Genomic DNA, 15914 nt, shown 5'->3' with positions numbered 1-15914 from the left:
ATCCATTGCAATGAGCTTGACTCTAGTTTTAAAACAATGATTCGGGTTTAAGGTCAGAAAAAATATTAACAATTATTTAAATTTTATTTCAAAAACGAAAAATATACGAGAGCAATTAAGTTTTAATTCATATCACATGTCAAATGATGTTCCGAATTTAAAACTTTTCCTTTTCATGTTTGAAATTCTTTGAACTGATAAATCAAAACTTTCAAATTCTGTTTTCTTTACTTGACAAATTGGGGAAAAGGTATTAAGGGTGGTAATATATAAATAGTCACTGTGTGGGAGGGTAACTGTTGAAATTGACACCCCGAGACAACCATTGTCAACAAACGCGAAGCGGAGGTTGAAAATGGTTTTCGAGGGGTGTCAATCTAGTTTGTTATACTCAATGTCTTAATTTTAAAGAAAATGTCACAGCCGCTATTTGATGATTTCGCAAATCGTTGTTGTTGATAAATAAACAACTCAGCTGTTTGGATTAGTTTAATTTATATTTTTCAATATATAGAATTGATGGTGATCTGTAACAATTATTACAGAAATGAGTATAATAAATAAACACCTACACAACTAAGATTCACGTATTAAATATATTTTAAGATGTTTGAATATTATTAATTTATGTTTTAGATAATTAATTATTTCTACAGATAACTTAGGCAACTGCGGTAAATGAACTTACCGAGTGACAGATATTTTATATTACTATTTTGAAATAGATAATATAATATGGAGAAACTGTTCCTTTCTCTCCGCTTGTCTGGGGGTGAAGTGTGTTAGATATAGGAATTGGCGCCAAGCATGCGCACTTAAATGTAAGGCTTGTAAACCCACTCATTCACTATTTCTCATATTCAACCAATCATACAACTCTCACATGACCCAAACACCTTTGACCTTTCACACTCCAAACTCAACCAATGAAGGTAAAACACCATGAATATGAATGTGGAAACGTAGTAAATTCCAGTGATCTGTAATTCACTATGTTTATAGACGATGATGAAAATGATATATGAATATGAGTACATTATATATTAAAATAAATATTGAATCAATGAATAATTCACTCTGTGACATATAGCAAAGGTTTATCACACGGGTAATATATATACACCTCACGTATGAGATACAGAGTTCTATAGAAGAATTAGAAAAAATGATTTGATGTGTGTGCTGTTCATTTTCCGAAACCCCTTAAGATATCTTTATGCGCTTAAAGCGAACAGTCTCGTCCTGCAAAAAAATAGCGATTTTGACATCCATTGAATAGATAGGTTGTCGTTCTTTTCCTGAGCAGATCGATGTAAGTCCCCGCATGATATAAGATAACTGATAATGGAATATTTCACCGTTAAAGATTTTTGGGTTTTTTTTTTCTTAATAGAAACTATTAAAAAGGCAGCTATCAAAATACAGTATATATATATGTGATATCCATTTGTCATGTTCGTGTTACTTGACCAACATTATGGTAACCAAATTGTTTGTCCAGTAGAAAAACAAGTATTCCTTTCAAAGGAATCTATGATCGGCATGTACATGTAACATCAATGGTCAGCTCAGTTAATGTAATACGAAAGCATTACACTACATGCAATAAACAGTATAAAGCACCTTACGTTTTGTTGATTTCCAAAATAGCGAGGCATGAGTTTTTAGTAGGCGAATTTTACTTTCGATAAATATTCTTACGTATATGTGAAGAAAAAACGAGATTTAAATCATTATTTATGTAACCGTATAAATGTTTTCTTTTCCAGACAAAGGGATAAAAATAATGTTTTTGGTAATCTACGTCTGATTATTTATTTAAATCTGGATTTCATTGCATTGTAAATAAAGAAGTGCAAGGGGCAATGCGTGCGCAAATAGTGAAATTTGCCAGATGCCTCAAATGGACACAACTGTGTCGAAGCCGATTACAAAAAGGGAGGGGAAATGGCGATGTTTGGTTTTGGGGGGGGGGGGGGGCAAAAACCTATTTTCAAAGATAACTATAGTGTTTCGACAATTGATGATAACAAAAATGTTTGTTGCTTATATTTGAGGTGACTTATTTCGTAATGATCTTACTAATTTTGTTGATTTAAGCTGTTAATTAAGTTGTATATAACAATTCTTATTTAGACATGCACGTGCTACAATATCACTATGGAGGTAAATATTCCTGTGATTTAATAAATATATTCATTTATTGACAGGGCACATCGACGTTCGAAGCTTAAATGCAGAACTAAAGACATAGATGTTGACATAATCTTAAACAAACTTCAAATAACAAAGAAAAAAATGCTGATAAATGATTCCTTTATTAAATGATGTGAAATATTGCAGGTAGATTTTGTACAATTGGACAATGACAATGATATTTTTTATAAACTCAATAAATAATACATCAGTAGTGTACGTATAATTGGATGCCGATTGAATTTTTTTTTATAAAACAACAAGAGCGAAAATATTTGAATGTTAAAACCAGTGAAAACATGCTAGACCTGACCTCAGGATCATGAAGCCAATTTAGACCTACAATGTAACTCAAATTTTCAGTCAGTTAAAAAATTGATTTTTTTTTTCATTATGCGGCGTTTGAAATGTTAAATTAGCAACTTTATATAAAGACACTTTCATAGCATTTCTCTTTTATCATTGTTTTCAATCAATATATATACATTAAGACAACGTAAAATGTTTATTATAACTTTAGTCTAAGACTGCTTCGTGATCCTAGACCCAGGACAGAAATATAGCACCAAAATGTTTGTTGAAGATAGTCTATGCTAAGTAAATCTTAAATAAATGTCTTAACAATTAATGTGCATTACCATGTTTCTGCATAAAATAGTACAGTCTGTTTCACTATTGATGTTATTACTAGGTCAGGCGCGGATCGAAAATTAATTCATAGGGAGGATTTCTAAAACGCATGGTAATTGTCGCAAAAGCAGAAAAAAGAACTTTTTTTTGTATTGTCACATTTATTTCTAGAACACATTTTATCTACCAATTAATAAAGATAAAGTTTAAAATCAATAAACCTCTAGAATTTATATTTGACTACAAGTACTTAGATTCTCTAAAATAGACTATGAACACGAGGCACGATTTTTCACTGCGAAACTGAAAGGGTCAAATAAAACCACGGGATCTAAAATTTAAATGACAATACCATTCGCAGGGGTGAAAATGGTAATAGAAGAAGGCTCCACCATGAAAAGTCTTTTGCACCTGATCATAGACATGATTAAAACTATGCTAATTAAGGAAGTTTCTGCTTTGAAAATAAAAATCTTCACACACCCGTTTAAACGTATCTAAAGATAAACTTCTGCTGATATTGATTTTTCTTGTGGGCAAAACTCCTTTAAAATGTTCCAGAAAGGGAGGAAAAGCGCAATGTAATTTGCCTGCTTTTATCAATGTACAAAAGATCCGAAAAACCCAGTCTGTCTGCATTTGCACAACAGTTTTTAATCTGGTAAGTTTAAAACAAGTTTTGATTTTTTTGTGGAAATATACACGTTTAGGTTTTTTTCCTCTTTTCTCGTATTTTTTTTATCAGATGGCACATTTTATTTGCACTGATAACAGGGTATTGAAAATGATATATATTTTATAAAGTAATATAAAACAATTCATTTGGCATTATTAAAGGGAATTTACTTAAATGCTCTATTTTTGAACAATCATAAATTATCCATTACTACTGGTTAATGTTAAATTCACGCTTCACGTATGTGTATCTAATTTTAGAGACAATGACTTAGTTTATCAAGTTTAAAGAAAGTTTTTCAGACAATGTATTTTTATGCGGTTGGAAAGCTAGAAAATGATTAACAAAAGATTTCTTTGGAAATATTTCCAAATACTTGTGACGTGTTACTTGAATTGATTTGCAACACAAGTTGAACGACATTATAAAATCCAAATACTATAACAAATCAAAATACAAAGGCAATAGTATTTTTACATAATTATAATGTATTCAAAAATAATGTACAATGTATTATGCAAAACAAAACAAAAAGACTTCAGGTCATATAAGAATACATTTTTTTAAAAATTAAATATTTCATTTGACATTAAAAACAAAGAGATGCAGATATAACAAATATAGATACATGTACATAACGCTGCTTACATGCACATACCAACCACCTAAAATTTAATCCATCAAATTGATTTCTATTCTCTAGCGGTTTGGATGAGAGAGAGAAAGAGAGGGGGGGGGGGGGAGAACCAATGAGGTCATATGAGATTCTGTTGCTCTTTAGCAAACAATTATAAATGAGCACAACGTTCAAAACACCGTCTGGTGGTTATATTGTTCAAATGCACGTACAAAGCATATCATTTCATATCTTAAACATTTCATATCTTAAATATTAACACACACAGGCACGTAGCATCAGTGGGGGCCAGGGGGGGGGGCCTGCATTTACATTTACATACAAAAAATTGAATTATCATGGAGTTGCCCCCCCCCCCCCCCCACTTTTTTTTTAGGGTATGTAAAAAATTGATATGAAAATAAGTAAATGAGGAGTGAAAATGAAGTTATATACTATGCCCCCCCCCCCCCCCCCCCCCCCCCCCGGATTAGGATTTTGATGATTTTGGAAAAGTTTATATTTCCCTTTTTTTTTTTTGCCTGTCAAGATTTTTTGGATGAGTCTGCCCCCCCCCCCCCCACTTTCAAAAACGATGCTACGTGCCTGACACACCATTAATTGATTTTGTTTTAAAGTCATAACACCATGTTTTATTTTTTAATAAACATTTGTAGGAAGAATGTATATATTCGTAACACAAAATTTTTATTTTTGAATAAGTGTTTGTGAAAAGACACAAGTATCTGTTACATACGGAGATAGATATCAGGCTATCTTAGACCTATCAAATTGATTTCTATTCTCTAGCTGCTTGAAGGAAAATGCGACAAGCTAAATCCTTCATCAGGATTTAGTTTCGTTTTAAAGAAAAACAAACTTTTTAATGAGTAAATGATTTTTTTAATTGCTAATATAAAACATCGATGTCTATCATGGTTGAGATAAAGTATCATCACTTTTAGGAGATTAATGTATGCCACACTTTTTTTTAATTTAATTTATATCAAAACATTTTTTCTTTCAGATAAGAGGATATAAAATAAAGAAAGACATTAAACAAATGCATCAATCTGTCTAAAGCGTGGACGTTTACAAGACACACGATACACGCTTTAATTTTCTTTTCTTAACATACCCTTTAATATATCAGTGAGAGTTATTTTGACTCATCATATTGATTTCTATTCTCTAGCCGTTGGAAGAAACGACAGAAAAGGAAAAATAATGTCGAAAAAAAAAACATTCGCCACTTTTAAGCATTTTTTACCTCATAAGAAATAAAAAAGATAAACGCTTATGGCTTGTTTTCTTTATACTTTCTACTATATATCAACTCTTTTGCCCCATCATATTGATTTCTATTCTCTAGCCGTTTGAAGAAATGACCAGGAAAGAATATTTCGAACAATACGTCATTTTTAAGCATTTTTAGTCTCATAAGAAATAAAAAAAGATAAACACTATTATCTTTTTCGTTTTCTATAATATATGAAACTTTTTTGCACCATCATATTGATTTTTATTCTCTAGCCGTATGTAGAATAAGCAGAGAAGGAAACAAACAAAACGTCGTTGTCATTTAAACCAAACACATGTACATCAAGCTAGTTAACCCATCATATTAATTTCTATTCTCTAGCTGTTTGAAGAAACATCAAAGATGAAGATTCAAGAACAAGAAAGATTTGCCATCCATATCAATAGTAAGACTTTGTTATTAATACATACATGTACATGCAACCTGAATATAGACTATCTTTAAAGAAAAAAAAGTTTGAAATCAAATTGAACGATCATTTTACATTAAAACGAATGTTCTCACAGGGTACAGCTGTGTCATCCAGTCAACTAAAGTCTGAGTGAAAACTGACTATAAGGTATATTTTTGGCATTCAGCCACCTTTCTCAGCTTTTCAGATAACATTCAGTTGACCTGATGAGATAACATTCAGTTGACCTGATGACAGAACTTCATCCTGTTTGAAGCTATTTGAAGAAATGGGCATCTTTATAAAACATCAATAAATAATTATACAATCAAACAAACACATTCTTTTTAAATATTCTTATTCTATTCTATATTTAATCTCATAAGATATAGTACTATAAACAATTTAAAATTAGAGTTTTAGGAGGAGCCTATTTCGCCAGTTTCTAGGATCAGTAGGAAAAGAAGAAATGGAGGCAATTACAATTACCATGCCATCAATATTAAATAGTTTATATAAAACAACTTTTCGTTATTTTTATTTCCAAACAATCAGTTTTACAGCATTTCAGCGAATTGGATTTTGTTATTTGACCTTTTTCACGATAAGTTTTACCCCCAAAAGTCCGTCTCTTTTACAGTGTGAGGTTTGGGCCTCAGTCGTCCCCCTTTAACCATCATATTTAATCAGCGTGATTGTATACTGTAGTGCAAGAATTCAATATTTTGTTCAGCCATGCAAATTAAATTTATGTAACCTAAAAAAATTAGTTTACAAAAAAAAAAGGAATGCGGAGGTGGTAGAGTCGATGGTCGCCTATAATAAAGAATAAAATATTTACTGTCATATTTTCTCACAAAATCGTATTTAATAATTACACTGAACAATATTGTAAGGAACATAACATTTTAAATTGAAAAGAAATCACAATACTACTATTTTATATTGCTTTAAATACAAGATCAAACTTAGTTAACCCATCTTATTGATTTCTATTCTCTAGCTGTTTGAAGAAAAATCAAAGATAAAGATTTAAGAAAAAGAACGGTTTGCCACTCATATCAATTTTCAGACTTTGTTATACATACATGCCATCTGAATACAGCAGAGAGTATCCTTAAAGAAAAAAGTAGGTTTGAAATCAAAGTGAACGACCATTCTACATTCAATTACGAATGTTCTCACAGAATGCAGCTGGTGTCATTCAGTCAATTAAAATCTGACTGAAAAGTGGTTGAAAGGTATACATAGCTTTGGCTTTAAGCACCTATCTCAGCTTTTCAGTTAACATTCAGTTGACCTGATTGTAGAACTTTATTCTGTGTCTGTCACAGATTTCCATCACGTGATCATTTTCTACTAGTCATTCAACAAAATGTTAACATTAAAATCTAGAAAGGTGACATAATGATGGAAAAGTTATGTCATTCAGTCACCTGTAAGATATATTTCAGTTTTGCTTCAATAACGGAGCTTTACCCTAGTGGTTCATGATATAAATAGATAATTAAAATACCATAGTAACTAATCCATTTTTTTGGAGGGGAGGGGGGAAGGGGGGGGTTGATTTGTTGGATAGGAAACACATTTACCCATCATAATGATTTATATTCTCTAGCTGTTTGAAGAAAGGGGCGTCTTTATAAATCATTAATAAATAATTATACCATCAAACAAACGTAACCATTTTTAAAAACAATCATATTTGTGTTCAAAATGATTAGAAATCTTAATATAAATGCTTGTTTTAGATAGTTTAAATTTAGATATTTTTTTAATAGGAGCTTTTTTTCTCCAGTTTCTATGATTAATCAGGACAGAGGAAAGGAAGAAATTATAACTACTTTGCCCTCCATATTAAACCTTTTGTATAAAACAACAGGTTTTTAAATCACAAAATGACCAGTTTTACAACATTTCATCATATATTTATTTTTTATTGTTTTTAGCCATTTAAAGGAACAAGAGTTAGCTGACGTTTTTTACAAAATGATTCATTGAAAAGTTTTTGCTCTTTAACAGTAATAAGATCTTGATTGAGTCACTCCCCTTTAACCTTTAAATCAAAGCTGTAAAGTTGTAGTTGGAGTGCAAATATTTAAACATTTTCTTCAGCCATGCTAAATGAATAAATGTTATCCATGTTTGTGCGACTTTTTTTTTCAATTCTGTCAATGCATTATGGACTAAGCAGCAAAATCTTTACGTATTCAAAATTCCTTGTCGATATAAATTTTTCCGACAGTACAGAATTAAAGTTCAATTTGATGAATTTGTTTTTTAATAAACTAATTTTATTGATTTTATGTCAGAAATATCGAACTAAACAGACTTAAGAGATAGAGAACACAGTGAGAACTAGCTGATTCAAGGCTGTTTAAAATTAAACTTTCTTTAAGGACATTTACTCGGAATGAAAAAAAAATGATATTGAAATAGACCTTTGATTGCATTGTTATTTTTCACTTTCAAGAAGAAGGTTAATGACCTACTTTCTGAGTTATTGGATAATGAATATTTTTTGAGAAATAAAGAATGATCCCCAACAAATTTACACTGTGATTGATATGTTCTTGTAGAATTTATTCTAGTTGCTTGAAATTTATATGATAAAAGTTTGGAAAGATGATGTTGTTTATGGTTTTTTAACCATCTTTTAATATTTTTATTGCATGTCGTACGATTTTCTGAAAGAATAAACGAGAAACAAATAAACAGAATATGAAAAATCATACGACTAATAAATACAATCTGAACTTTTATAATCATAATACTGCTAAACAATTTTGAGAAAAATAAACGTTAAACGATCGTGTCTTGACAACATGTCAAGTAGTTCAATTATTCTCAAAGTGAAAGGAACGTATTTGCAACAAAAACACATCCAGAAAATTTCTCCAGGGGAAGGGAGGGGTCCGGTGGATCCCTAAGGTTTCCAAGAGAGGGGGGGGGGGTGTCGCATGTTTTGATTAATTTTACAATCATATGTAAGATTGAGAGTTTTGAGTTTTCCACGGGCCGACCCCCTATCCTTCAGATTTGCGCATTCAACAACATTCAATAAATTAAAATTAGTTTAAAGGGGTTAGTGGATATGTTGGAAAAAAAAAATATGGATAATAATATAATCCAGGTTAATTTCATCAATGACGGAGTCTTCTACCACCCAAGATAAACAAACTGAAGAGACTTCAACCGTTTTACTTGGGACCCTTAAGAAGTGAGGCCTTTCCAGGGTAGTTCACTCCGAAATTTGATACATTTTAAAAAGATGAAAGAATACAATAGAGGTACAATTATTAAATTGAGAAAAGAGCCATCTACCATCTTAGCCAGAAAAAAGAAAGTAAATTTAAGATCTAAGAAGTGACATCCTCTAGGGAAGTTAAGTTCGTGCAGTGATGTCTAGTACCTTGAGTAATGTCCGGCTTTCTCAAAGAATAGTGGTTTTTTTTAAAACACAAACGCTTATTTCAGCCACAAATGTTACCTAGGGTTTTTTTACCGCCACTTAATTGACCTTATTTGATGGAGAGTACTCAAATCTGTTTAAATTTTCTCTGAGATTTTTAAAATGTGCAAAATGAAATCAAAGCTGTTTAAAAGATCAGCTCTTTGAAATTGATAAATTTTTATCATAAGCAAATCTGAATAAAGATAGGTCACTATCTCAAATTCAGTCGATCTTCCTTTTACAATTTCTTTTTAGTCGAACTAGTATGACTGATTTCCGTACAATCTAACCAAACTTTAACCAAAGTAAAACATCAGAGTGTTTATTCTGTGAACTAGTCTGAACTAGTGTTGCTTTGTGTAGCTTTCCAGTCTGGCATCAATATGAAATGCGTGCAGCAAACGCCTTCTTATGTCCTTAAATCCCCATTCTTACAAATGTTTTTTGTAGCTTTCCAGTCTAGCATCAATATGAAATGCGTGCAGCAAACGCCTTAGTATTTCCTTAAATCCCCATTCTTACAAATGTGGTAAAAAATTTGAATAGTCATTCAAAAAGGCGATGAATCCACATCCCTTTTGTAAGGGTGTTGGTATAGAGGTAGACTCCAACAGTTATCAGCCTTGGTCTAAAAAAAAAAATAAACGTCAGCTTTTAATAAAAGAAGGGTAAAATGACACGCTAAACAAATCTGAGACGGTCAAAAGTTTAATCATGTGATTGCCAGAGCATTCGTATGTAAAAATAAAACTCCGTTACATGGATATTTTTTGCTGGGTGCCCTTTGTTATAGCAGTGGTAAAAACAGGTTATATTCAGAATGTCGGGAAATACGAATAAATCGCGTGCAGGCATACAAGTTGTGCACTAGTAGGTTAATTACTATACATGTAGTAATTATAGACCAATTAAGTATTACGTCCAGCCATTGTAGCTTTTGTTTTATCCTTTTCAATCTTCTCAAAAATTTCGTACATTAAAAAACAAAGCACATGTCATATAACACTGTAATTGTTTGTTAGTCAAGTAAACAATTTCTGTATCTTTCATGAAATACTAATCTGAAAAAATATGACGCTTAATTCTTTATTAAAAATGGTATTAATTACAAATAGGATTGTTGTTTTACCATTTAGGAGACAATAAAACTAGATAAAAAATACAGGTATAACGTTACCAATTCAGAAACTGTGGGGAAAAACAGGCTGTTGTACAATTTAAATTAGAAATATTCTACTTTCACTTTGTAAATGATTTGCTTATTCGGATTTTAACCTCTAAATGCTGAAAAAGTTTTTGTATTTGATTTTTCAACCAGAACGTTAACTTTGATAAATTTGTTTTAAAATGGTAATTGATGTGAAATAAATTTTGAACTCATTGATTTATAATAAAAATAATTCTTAGCAAATTTATATTCTATGAAAGATATGACTATTTTTACACGTATACATTTAAAGCTTTAATTGGACAATTAAATTGCGTTATTACACAAACCAAGACAATTTATTTTTTTATCATATATTTTTTTCGCTCACATTTGTTCATTAATATACAAAATGACAATGCTTATCTTAAGATTTCGCAAGATTTAGCAAAACGTTTACTTTATCGGCCCTAAAGATATGATTTGAGTTTTAAATTCAAACATTCTTTTATCAATAGTTTACATCTAGGATTGTTAACTTCCATTTTTAATGCTTGACCAAAATTTGATTATCAGAAGTCAGCTGCAAGTTACAAGCGAGATACATAGCTCAGATACTAACAAGAAATTCAAATTACTGTTATAAAGCAGACATGCGACTTTGACACTGATTTGAAGATATACATGTAATCAACGTTTCAAAATATAGATATATGGGTTTGCGACGGCGCTTAAAACGTAAATAAATTGGACTATTTTCTATATTCTTTACAAACTTCTTTCGACTTGCTACTGTAAATATTTACATTTGCGAATACGTTTCCTTATATGAATCTATTGAATAGCGAAAACGTTTTATTCTTTGTGAACGTTTTCATTACTTCACAACCATCATAATACGCGCTTATCACTTTTCGGTTGGATTAACAATTCTAAACGATCTGCCTTTTTTAATTGTAAATAAAAGTTAAAATAACAGCATTGTTAAAAAGTTCACCGTGATATGAACTTGGTCGGTACGGGATTAAATCTTCTGGTTTCAAAATTTAAGTTTGATATAATTGAAAAGGTTCTACATTTTGTCAAATAGGGAAAACTTCTTAAAACATAATTCAGGACAAAATGCAAATAAAACTCTCATCTGCTTTTATATTATGCTTCAGTTTGTTGAATCGTGGCCATATTCAAAGACCGTTAAAGAAAATTAAGGGTTGAATTGGACAAAAGTTCATAAAACTGTCTCCGTTCATCTCCGATTACTCCCATATTAGATTTATGCGGTATTGGTTTTTCAAATATTTAGTCTGAAAAAAATGCTGTAAATGTAAAGAGGATTTCTGCAATTGTAAAACAAAGGTTACAAAACCAATATATTAAAAATGGTTTAGTGAAATATCTGAGTCGTCAAAAGGGCAAATGTACAAGATTTTGAAGAAAAACTTTAGTTATGAAAATTACATTAATATATTGCCACATAAACTCAGAAATATTTTTATAAAATGTTGAACCTCAAACCACCATCTCTCAGTGAAGTCTGGGAGATGATACAATATTCCTTTACACCAAAGAATATGTAAACTCTGTAATCCAGGTCAAATTGCAGAAGAATTCCATTATATTCTTGAATGTAAAAAGTTATTGACGTTAAGACATAAATATTTTGATGATAAACACTGTTCAGCACCAAATACTATGTAGTCTTTTGAAATTGTGTCTTGTACTTGTGTTACAAATCTGAAAAAAAATACGCTATTTCCTGCAAAGTTTTACTTCATCCTATTTTCGTTGTATGTATTTTATTTTTATACCTCTTTAATATTAATTTACTATCTATCTATTCATTTATAAAATGTACCTCAGATTTTTTAACGATATATATATATATATATATATATATATATATATATATATATATATATATATATATATATATATATATATATACTTAAATAAATAAAACAGAATGCGACAGTCCAAATTAAATAAATTGTTTACTGTTTAAGGTCTAGTGCTTTCAGCCATGTCGGCTCTAAATTTGGACTGTCGCATTCTGTTTTATTTATTTAAGTATTTTTTGCTGTACCAAGGCTTTATATATATATATATATATATATATATATATATATATATATATATATATATATATATATATATATATATATATATATATATATATATATATATATATATATATAAAGATACTCATTGACTTCACGTGCATTTCATGGTTTGAGTGAATGAACTGAATTGAATTGATATTTCGATCTTAATTGGGTTTTTTTCACATTTATGTATGGATATATATACTTACTATCTATGTTCCTCTCGTTTATTATTTTTATGAACTGGCATGGACCGTAGTAGATCATTTTACACTATTGAATAAAAAGAATTCTGCTTTAATACGGTTCAATTTTATTTCAAGGAGAACAGAAATGGTGAGGCATTGCGCTCTTAAATAACCAAATACAAACAAAAAAAAAAAACCAAAACAAAAAGCAAATGTGAAAGTATATGGGTTGTATTGGTAAAAGTTCCAATTGAACCTTGCCTTTTTGTTGAAAATATTATCAAAAAACACATTAGATAACTTATTATATGTTTTTGACAAGCTATTTTGTTAACAATATGGTAATTTCTTTAATGTACATTATTTGCTAACAAAAAGAAGATTCGAGCTTTGTTAACACAAAAAAGAAATCTGACTCTGCTCTTGCTTATAATTTGACTTCTAGCAATCAAAATTTGGCAAATTTTGGAGCATTCATAAGCAAACTTTTTTATGTATAAAAATGAAATAAAATAAAATTTTGAAACTTCAATCTAAAAATTAAACGTTTCTAGGTTCCTTCAAATATTTTTTAGAACCAAAGGGTGACTTTGTTTCTTAAAAATAAAATGTACTAACTAGCTAAAAAATAATGTCGTTTGATCTGGAAACAAAGCATTTGTTATATTTTTTTTCAACTGCGTGACATTTTTACTACTGTTAAAAGATTGTTCTCCTTTAATTAAAAAAAAAATCTGTAATTACAAATTTGGCCCAAAATTGTTAGGTCATTGAAAATTGTCCCATTATAGATACTTTTAATTTTATATTGTACTTGATGGAAATCTATGAAAAAAATATTGAACTCGGAAAGAAATAGTGCATGTCTTGAAATTATAAAAAAATATGTGAATATTGTATTTCACTTTGTAAATATCCACATTTTAGCAAATGTTTCTTTTGCACTCTTATTGATCATAAGTCATTGTTTAGTTCTAAACTTTGGTATCTAGGGAATTACAGTTCGCGATTCATAAAATCTTGAGATAAACATAGTAGGTCGCTTGTCTTTTTAGATTTAGATATTTTAAAAATCTACGGTTTATATTGTGTCTAAATATATGCTATGTATGAAGAATACACAAAATAGAAGATGCATCAGAACCGCAAGTGTTGTACAATTTACTTAATCGACTTTTAAAGCATAAACGTCCAACTGAAGTAAGATACCATTTTCAGGAGAATTTTAGCGAAGTCATGCTGCTTTCCACTCTAAGTTTTTATCCAAACTGTTTTGCAGTCAAATGAGTTTTAGCTCTTGCGTAGATTAAAACTTTTATCCAAGCCAAAACTTTTTTTTCCCCTTCTTATTGCTTACAAAATGTAGCAGTTAATATTGTGCCATTCAAGTCAAATTAATTTTACAGCTAGTTACTCTGAAGTTCCGACATTCTGGGTGACCATCTCTAATTTCAAACTACATGTACATAAATTTCGTTTATCGTGTACATGTTTTTCATGTGAGTATAAAATCTTCATTTGAAGTCAAATAGAATTCATTAAAATGAAAAATACAGCATACCTGAAAATGTGTGTAAACGTTTTTCGTAGTCCCATGATCCTAACACTACTTGCCAAGCATATAGCGCATTTATCAAAAAAGAAGAAGGTCAAACGAAAGGTCGCTTTAAGTAGGGCTCTCATACGTTTATAATCATATCTGGATATTCATGCTTCCCATCGATTGGTTGTTTGGTTTTAAACAAATTATGCAATAGTTATCTGCATGACAAACATTGGCCCCAAGCCAAACAATGAGTTATATAATCGCATGTCGGGTTGAGTTGTCGTGGCCATTTTGAATTGTCTATAGAAGGATAAGTTTGTGTAAACATATAGGGAATTATTTAGATTTCAAATCTTATAACTAAATAATGATTTACAGCTATAAAACCATGTCTAAAAGTTTAATGTCGATCTGATTGGTAAATTATTGACCATCTAACCTCCTTAATTGAACATATTTTCAATGTAAAAGTTGAAGGATGCTAACTTCTAGACAAACACAAATAAAATGTATTACACGTAGGTAGCACGCGGAGGGACAAGCCAAATTAAAAATAAAGTTATAACCATCTAAACAGGTTTTTATTCGCCTTTTAGTACCACGTCTAAATGATGTAGGTGAAATGAGATTGTTTTTTTTTAAGTATGCAGATGTTATGTAGACTAATTTGAGGATTTATTCTATTTCTGTAAGTCGGAATTAACATTTTTGTGTGGAATAACAAACTTAGATATTTTATGACAGTGATAGTCCTTTATTTAATATGTAAAATAATGGAAGAAGCATGATATATGAAAATAAGTTATGTCGGTGAGCAGAATTTCTAAAAATACAGTTGTGAAGATCGACGGAGAGGGTACGGGTGTGGTAAAATCTTCAAAATTTGAAATTGATGAAACCATTTATGATGTTAAAATCGAAGGGATCAGTATTTGTTTGCCTTTTTCTCAATATCGGCTTGAAATTGTACCGGCAAAAAAGCAGACGATGGCAAGTACATCTTCACGTTTCCAATCAGTTGGGGCCTCTGATATAGATAAATTTGTAAATGATCAAGAAAACAAAAACACTCTCAAAAAACCCGTATGTGATATGAATCTGCTGAAATTTTTCCTTGAAGAAACCCAAAATGAAAAGCGAGCGATTGAAACCATTCCTCCCCCCGAATTAAGCGATTTGTGATGCAATTTTTTCCTTGGTGTTCGGAAATCTGATGGTTCCAATTACGAAGCGAATATATGAAGAACATTCATTAGTAGCTTTGACAGACATTTACGGAGATTGAAATATGGCAAACAAATAATATCAAGTTTGGAATTTTCTAAAGTTAGGGAAGTATTAAAAGCAAAACAAAAGGATCTGAAAAACGAGGGGAGGGGCGATATATCCCAAAAATCAGACAAAATAACAGACGAAGAAATAAATCAATTATGGGAAAAAGAACTGTTGGGTGTAAACAATTCCGAGAGTGTGATCAATTCCCTGTGGCTTTTTAACACTATATTTTTGGCCTAAGGGGCTCCGACGAACACAGATCAATGTCATAGGGGACATCTTTCTACAAAAAGACAGCAGCGGTGTCGAACTTTTAACCTTCAATGAACGTCAATCCAAAACCCGAAAAAGATTTAATCCTCGAGACATTCG

The 15914-nt window shown here is 30.5% G+C and overlaps 1 long non-coding RNA gene across 2 annotated transcripts; it reads right to left on the bottom strand.

Annotated features, from left to right (window-relative positions):
- Positions 1–5725: 5725 nt before the first annotated feature.
- LOC105348713 (uncharacterized) lies at positions 5726–15209 on the bottom strand. Of its 2 annotated transcripts, XR_010710230.1 has the most exons (4): positions 14283–15209; positions 12743–12806; positions 9586–9912; positions 5726–6107 (listed from the first exon to the last, which is right to left on the bottom strand). It is a non-coding gene; the product is annotated as an uncharacterized lncRNA (long non-coding RNA). The 2 variants fall into 2 exon arrangements; XR_010710229.1 differs by lacking the exon at positions 5726–6107 and having other exon boundaries at positions 8269–9912; positions 14283–14627.
- Positions 15210–15914: the final 705 nt, after the last annotated feature.

The sequence above is a fragment of the Magallana gigas genome, chromosome 10 (genome assembly GCF_963853765.1).
Source record: "Magallana gigas chromosome 10, xbMagGiga1.1, whole genome shotgun sequence".
NCBI classification, from domain to species: Eukaryota; Metazoa; Mollusca; class Bivalvia; order Ostreida; family Ostreidae; genus Magallana; species Magallana gigas.
The sequence above is the reverse complement of the archived record's forward strand: the minus strand, read 5'-3'. Positions and strand labels throughout refer to the sequence as shown.